Here is an 8895-nt window from a genome sequence, read left to right as displayed (position 1 = left end):
TAAGCTGGAAGGAATTTTACGCACGCGTGGTAGTAATTTTAAAACCAAATTTTGATGAAAAAACACAAAATCTCACTAATTACATACCCAACACGAGTAGTTAATTATCTGTTGAAGCAAATTGGTTAAATTATGTTTGCGCAAAAACGCATTATGTATACGAATGTATTTGTTTCGGAACGTGCCCTTAGAAAACGTGCTATAACCGCGAAAATTAAACTTCGCAAATTGCGGGCATCTTTCTCTATCACTCTAATTACGCCTTCATTGGAGTAAAAGAGAAAGATACCCGCTATTTGCGAATTTCGGTCTCCGCGGTAGGCCCTCGGACACGACTGTGCTGCCCGTTAAGGCCAAGCGCGCACCACGACTTTTTGTCGCGCGATAATTTAGTCGCAGAAATGTAACGTATGTGTTTATATGCCAGTGCGCGCATATGCGACAAAAAATCGCAGCGATTTTAAAATTGTGATTTGTTACATTTTTCCGCGACTGCTCGCGACGCGATTGTCGCAAAAGTGAATTGCAGCATACGAAGTTGTATGGCCCCGCGCGCATTGCGATAATAAAATCGCACCCCGGACCTCAGTCGGCATTTCGATCTCCAAGCGTCAACATATTGGAACCTGCTTCTCCAATGGAGTCACAAGATGAGACGCTAGATGTTGACCATTTAATTATGGAAATAGAAGGAGATCACCTTTATGGTACATAAATACTCAAAGTTATACAGCGATCGCATATTGAAGACACGTTTCACGACAAGCGACTGGTACAAAAACCATGTTGAGAATGAACAAATCGTCGACTTTTCATCGCAGTACGCGCAGTGAATTTTCTGCGATTTATTACAGCGCGATTCTAAAATCGTGTCGCAAAAATTAAAATCGTGGTGCGCGCTTGGCCTAAGATGTGTTTTATTTACTACGTTTACAATAGTTTACATGTTTTCGATTATAGTATTTTGTGAAACATGTAATGTATCTACTAAGGGTTCTTAAAATTCAAGGGCCGAGCCGAAGTAGCAAAACGATACGTAGTAAACGGTAAGGAATGCAAATCGGTTATTTTTTGTATGGAAATAACCGCGGTTTCGGTTAAAAACCGAATATTTCCATACAAAAAATAACCGATTTGCATTCCCTAGTAAACGGGCGACGGCCAACTCATTGACGTATAAAATCTCAGGAGTCTCAGGACTGGCCTTACGGGCAATAAGAATGGGGCCAGTACAGCGGTGTGACACCGCTACAACGCAATTGGTTGATGAGTTCGCATCACGCACGCGATTGGTTGATGAGTTCGCATCACGCGCGCGATTGGTCGCAACTAGCTGCGTTAGGCTGCGCGATTGGCTCGAATTGGTGAGTCACACCGCTGAACTAGTACCATTTTTAATGCCCGTAAGGCCAGTCCATAGATATAATACCTCAATGGGCCAACTCCATTTTATATCGGGCTGCCATACGTCAGGATTTCCCCGATTTTTGTTCCTTTTTAGGGTTCCGACGTAAGGGATAAAAACGGGGTGAATTTCAACAGGTCCAAAATTTACCTAATTTTGGTGGGATTTTTTATTTTTGTAGTTTATGTCTAAATTATGTATCGATAATACGTAACTAGTCACAATCGATATTGTGTAGTAATGGCCTTTCATTAAACATAGTAGTTTTAGAGATATTATGATTTTAATAATTAGGTTGCCACCAAAATTAGATTTACTGGCCATCATCCCTATTATAGTCTGTATCTTTAGGTATTTCAATAAAAGTAAACTAAATCTACCCTCAAATGGCTCCTTAAGCCAGTTGAGGGTAGGGCGGAGTATATTATTATACCATGGAGGGTAGATGAAAACATTACACGGTCAAATAATGTAGGTTAAAGTCAGTGCAATTACAAAAAGTGAAATTTTGTTTTATTGTAAAGTATTTATTTTTTACTGGTAATCAATGAACTATTACTCATTAATGCTGTGAATACAAAATATAAATATATGACAGCAAATACAAAATTACTTAGTTATGGCTCATAAGTATCAATTTTGGTAGCATTAAGCAATTTTGGTGGTCTTCAAATTACCACCAAAACCACCAAAATTGATGCACCAAAATTAGAACCATTGCATAAAAGTATATTTAAAAGTAAACCTTATCACTCACATCAGTTTCAAGTTTATATTTAAAAAAAGAAACTATAAACATGCTTTAAATACAGTTCACACAAAAACAACTACTTTTGGGTCATTAGTTAGATACACCACCAAAATTGCATTAAAAAGTATTTTAATACACCAAAATTAGATACTTACGCGTTTGCTGGACAGATCTAGCGTCATACTACACGTGCATCATCCCTCAGTGCCGGAGCAGACCTGAAAAACCGGGCAAGTGCGAGTCGGACTCGCGCACGAAGGGTTTCGTACCATAATGCAAAAAAAAAACGAAAAAAAAGCAAAAAAAAACGGTCACCCATCCAAGTACTGACCACTCCCGACGTTGCTTAACTTTGGTTAAAAATCACGTTTGTTGTATGGGAGCCCCATTTAAATCTTTATTTTATTCTGTTTTTAGTATTTGTTGTTATAGCGGCAACAGAAATACATCATCTGTGAAAATTTCAACTGTCTAGCTATCACGGTTCGTGAGATACAGCCTGGTGACAGACGGACGGACGGACGGACGGACGGACGGACAGCGAAGTCTTAGTAATAGGGTCCCGTTTTACCCTTTGGGTACGGAACCCTAATAACAGGTTACTCCACGTTTGTTAGCCCTGTTGCGTTTCGTTCGACCATAAAATTCATTTTCAATTTTTACCACCAAAATTTACTATTTTACCAGGACAAGTATTAATGCTTAGTTTAGAGTATCAATTCATGTACTAATCTTCACTTTTATTTTCTTATAATATACGTACACTAATAACGAGTAAAAGTTTGTGAAGTTTTAGTTAAATCAATGGATGTTATGGTTCTACTATAGAAATAATTCAAGAAAAACGGATTCGGGACACTACACCAAAATTATAATTGCAGCGAAAATATTTTTTTAATAAATAACAATAACTTTTATAACATTTTGCGATTTGGCTTAAGATAATAATTTGTGTAAGGTTTTCAGAAAAAAAATACAATTGTGAAACAATTAGTCCACACTGTCATTATCAGCTCCGCCGCAAAAAAAATTCGTTGAGATAATCGCCCAACGGGACCCTATTTTTAAGACTCCACTGTCCGTCTGTATCTCATGAACCGTGATAGCTAGACAGTTGAAATTTTCACAGATGATGCATTTCTGTTGACGTTATAAATAACAAACAAACGCCTCGCACTTGTTCAAGATTACGGGGAACTTACACGAACCACCGTTCGAAAACATACCTAACAGATTCTTAATATAAACCGTGCTTAGTAAAGTTAACACATTCATTGCCTAAGAGCCGCCACACACGGGCTGCTTTTGCAGCTTGACCGCATGATGATATTTCACCGCGCAGTCAACCGCCCGAAGCAGTTCAACTGCTTGAGCGGTTCGTGTATTGCGAATGACGATTTTGTATTGAAACTGTAGATCACCCAACGGCGACCGCTTGAAGCTGTTGGCACTGACTGCTTAAAGCAGTATGTAGCGCGTAGTCGCTACGAACAGTGTACCCGACAGTCGGGTTCTTGGCCCTGAATGTGTTAAGCTTTGAAAAAAGCTTGAGATACGGAGCTATAATAATTAAAGAGATCAATATGGTAGGGAGTAATGGCCGTAAAGGGGCCCACAGATTACCAGTTCGCCGGACGATATCAGCCTGTCAGTTGTTCGGAGCTGTCAAATTTTGCTTTTGACTGACAGGCCGATATCGTCGGGCGGACTGGTAATGGTCCGTAGTGATTTAATACTCTTTGAATGGTCCTTATGGAATTGTAATCGTAATCGGCTGTAGCGATTAGGATGAAAATAACCTGGGAATTTTGTAGGGTGATTAAAAATACGAAATACTATTCAATTTACAATTTTATTGCAACGTTCTTATATTTCATAATGTCACTCCTATGGAGCCGTGACTCCGTTATAATAATTATAAACTATAATTTTAACGTGAGGATATCATACAGTGAAAACCATTAAACATGGAACATAATTATAAAATAGATACATCGAGGGTCATTCAACCTAAAATTATAATCTATATAGGAATAAATGGTACCAGCATATAGTTGAAGAGCTAATGCGAAGTCTCCGTTCCAGCCTGGGAAAAAATGCTTTCTTTATGTCTGTACGGCTATTCTCCTGTACAGGTCGCATTACTCAACGGATTCTCTTGAAATTTTATAAGTTTGATAAACATAAACATAATGACTTTTTTTAAATTCAGTTCTTGCACAAACTGGCCCTCAATGATTATCCATATATTCCATATTCTATACAAGCCAAGCTCTTACTTAGACCACACTCAGGACAAAACCAAAAAGGAATTATTTACCATAATAATATAGATTTTTGGAAATCTGAATTTCTATTATTACTAAATCACGCATTTTATGCGGTAAAAAGTTGAAGTTAATACAAGGTATTAAAAATGCTACGTGGCTACTAATATGTGCTCAAAAAGGACTTATATGCTGGCACCATTAACCACTCATACAACTACGCTAGGAAAGCGAGCCGTCGCTCTAAAAATCTATTTATTTATATGAATCAGTCCGAATAATGTACAATTCAATTTTGGAAGTGTTACTCTGTAATAAAACGTTAAAATAATGTATATCGCGTGTATAAACTAATTTTACATTGCATCAATGATTTTGTTAAAACTATTTTGAAGTATTCCCACCAGTCCACAAATGGGAATAGTTTTTTCACCTCAGAAGCTCGAACAAGGGTACTTTGCTTCTTAAAAACAGTGAGCAAAATGCGATTTTGCTCACTGAGTCATTTTGTCTCACTCAGTGAGCAAAATCGCATTTTGCTCACTGAGTTGTCTCATTCAGTGAGCAAAATGCGATTTTGCTCACTGAGTGAGACAAAATGACATTCAAGTGACCTTTATAGTCAAATGTCATTTCAACATGCGGGGTCTAATACAAGTTCGATACTTGGGTTCTATTACCTCTGTCCCTCTAGGTATGTTCTCACTGCTTAGGGTGAAAAATTTTGTGTACTACACGAGATCAAAGTTATTTACATCTCGTGCGCTTTTGAATCCCTTACTACGCTCAAGATTCTAAATTATAGAATCTTTCGCTTGCACGGGACTCAAAATAAGCACTCGAAGAAATATCAAACTTTGATCTCTTGTTGTACAAATAACTATTACCCATCAGTTACCGCAGCGACATAATATATTCTCTTTTGTCCCTGTCTTGCTGACATCGAGTATTTTATCCTCCCTCATCATAAGATTGATTTCTGTTGGTTTGAAATGGAATGGACAAAGCAAATGTAACTCTGTCCTCTGTTTAAGTAGGATCGTGACCCTTAGGAGATGAATATGCACAACGTTGATTTGTGAGTATACAACGTATAGTATATTGGGGGGTTGGTTTTACTAACCCCCATTATCTCCGACGGGGACAAATGGATTTAAAGAAAATTATTCCCACCTGTCCCCATGCCATATGGAATGAAAGTATTCCGTACTGTCCCCGAAGAATTCCCACACGTCCCCACCTCTCTTACGTTGGGCGGGGACAGATGGGAAGTAGTTTCGCAGCTATATATATATTTTAAATTGTATTTACAGTAGGAATAGCTTTTTCATAACTACACACGCGATACAATTATTTAAACAAGTGTCTTTTTTTATAATCTCAAAAACAACAGAGCATGCCTATTATAGTTGTGACGTATAATTTAAATATATTTCAATAATTCAAATGTTAAACTTAAACAAACAATGAGCTCTGACCGCGTGTCTGTGATACAAAAAAAATTGTGTCGTTCCACATGTCAAGGGACCATACAGCGGTTGATACATTTATTACCAGAACCGTTTATACGTAAGTGTCAATCGCTCTAGAGCCCCTTTTTACATGGAACATCACATTTGTGTGGTTTTCAATCAAATGGTACCACATCGTCGATAACAATTTCTAATTGCATTATAGGCAATAATGCCTTGTTGAAAACCGAATATAAGATACCTTTTGCTTAAATACGGCACATAATGTTTATGCCCAACCTAATTTTGCCTGATTATCAAAAGCCTACTGTGTATATTAGAACACTTATGGCATTACGCTGACCCAATACTACAGGGTTCTATGTTACACTTTTATCGAACTGAAATTGGAACATTGTCATAGTGACATTAAGTCGAATTTCAACTATCTTGAAAATGTAACATAGAACCCGGTAATATTGGGCCAACGATTTGGTAAAGCACTAGTGGTCAGACAAGTACGTGATATAATCAGTTAAAATATGTTATATTGTATATAAGTAACTATCGCTGTAAACTAAGACAATTTTATACATATATCCGAATAGTAGCAATTCGAATATATGTATAAAATTGAAATGAGAAAAAACGCTGACTACAGGCACAGAATAAATAATAGTACTAGGTACAGAAGACTCACTCTCTAACAAAACGCGTCTGTTACGATCAGCACAGATATGGCCGTTAGGTGGCGACAGCGCCACGCGCGGCTTATGGCAAGCCCCAAAATTGGGACCGAACGGATGTACTTTTAGTTACCTGTAGCAAAGCGACGAAATCGCGGAGTGAGCCACGCCTGCTACAGGTCTGAACACTGGTGCCTTTACCCTATATTAACGTGGCTTATTTCAATAGGTTAAGGTGCACATTCTATACATATTTATTACTGTCCCAACACCAACATCAGACATATTTAGTACAATATTTACAGATTTTCGTATCACATACACACATGAAAATATAAATATACGATAATAACGTAGTCAAGTATATCTAGAGGAAACTACATAATTTAAAAACTATGATCAACTTAATTTTAAAATTAAATCCCGATCAATAATAAAGGAATAAATCAGATTTTGCTGGGGATTGGAAAAATATCGCCATTTGTACCAATTTTGTTTATTAATATTCAATATTAGATTAATATCCAAGGTTCGACCAGTTTCGAGAACTGATTTACAAAATTTGAAGGCAACCTTGTAATTGTTGAAATTTGAAACATATATTCTTCAACGGTTGTCAAGATTTTCATTTGGATTTTTTGAAATTCAACCCCTAAGGTAAAAACTGGGTTGAATTTTTTTTAACGAAATCTACGCAGACGAAAACGCGGACAGAAGCTAGTAATAGTAGTATTGTTGGTGGCAGTGAAGTTTATCGTATTTAATTACACAAACGGGTCTACCGCCATATAATTTAATTGCTTTTACCTTAAATTCCGACGTTTCAGCTGAGTTGCACCAGCTGTGGTCACGGAAAGTTTATCGTACTGTTGTTTCGAAAAAAATAAATCAAAATGGCGACGTTTCTCCAAACCCATTTAATTTCGCCTGGAACATACACACAATTTACAATCTAACCCTGTCTTTTTAAAAATAACACACGTCTACCCTAGAGGTATCTTCTACCGACCGGCGCGACATCGAGGTACCTAATAATGAGGGTTTTCCTCGAGATTTTCACTAGATGGCAGCACCGTGACGAGAGGTCTTTTTGACAGCTGCTGACAAAATCCACCAATAAAAAAAACATGGTTGAACATGATTGGTGGATGATGACAGCTAGACCTCTCGCCACGGTGCTGTCATCTAGTGAAAAAGTCGATCGCGGAAACCCTCATTGTGTCGTAACAAATCTTCCGTAACACTCAAACATATTAAATATATGGTGTATTCCCATTTGTCCCTGTCCAATGTGACCCCCGCTATACATGAGGCCAGACAGATGGGAATGATTATATGAATGCACCTGTTCCCATCTGTGCCCGGCGGGGACAAATGAGAATACACAAATTATATTAAAACGGGTAACTCAAGTTCAAAATTTGAGTCATGTTTTGATCCGTTTTGAGGGTCTTCGACAGGAGCACTGTCTCTAGCGTGCGTGCGACGTGTACAAACAGCAACACTCCTAACTGTACATCGGTGGACCTTATTACAAAAGGCATAAGGCCCACCTTTGGACAGTTAACAGTGTGGGCGATCTAACTGCAGCACACGCTAGGGCTACGTCAATAACCCGTACAAATAATTTTGACATAATTTTGTCGTTCGTAAAGAAAAGGTGCCGTGTTGCAGTTTATTGTTAATAATGGCGTTAGCACCTGAGATCTCTTTTTCTGGACACGACACGTGAATAATCTAACACATTATAGGTGTATTACTTCAATTACTACATTTTATACTAGGCCAATTTTATATTGCTTTTAGAGGCTAGATTTTTTTTCAAGCCTTGAATACTTAAGGTTGCTAAACACTCAATAACTAAGAAATTCAATGTTTTTGTTGACAATATAATTGTAAATTAAAAAAGTGGTTCTAATCGGTTTTTAAATTTTACTTGCGTAAGGTTAGGTACCTAGTCGCCCGGTGTGCTAAAAATGAACTTTTTTTTAATAATTTTCATTCAATGTACACGAATATTTTTAATTGTTTTACAAACTATCGTTATGGACAGCCTTAATTTTATAGGCTATTTGGTGCGATTATTACTAGAAGAAATATGACGTCGGTGACATATGCTTTCACTGCTAAGCTAACCAAAAGGCTGTACAACGTAGCTAGAAATATCTTTCGCTTTAAAGCGAACATTTGGGGACTAAAAAGAATTTAAAGTAAAACGTAAAAAAGCTTGCAACACGTCTGGTATCTAAGCCATATTATTTCTTCTAATAAAAATCTCAGCGCTAAAATATATATTTTAAACTAATATTATATTCACATATCGTTTCGCTAATTA

The sequence above is a fragment of the Cydia splendana genome, chromosome 24 (assembly GCF_910591565.1).
Source record: "Cydia splendana chromosome 24, ilCydSple1.2, whole genome shotgun sequence".
Lineage (NCBI taxonomy): Eukaryota > Metazoa > Arthropoda > Insecta > Lepidoptera > Tortricidae > Cydia > Cydia splendana.
This window is presented reverse-complemented; position numbering follows the sequence as displayed.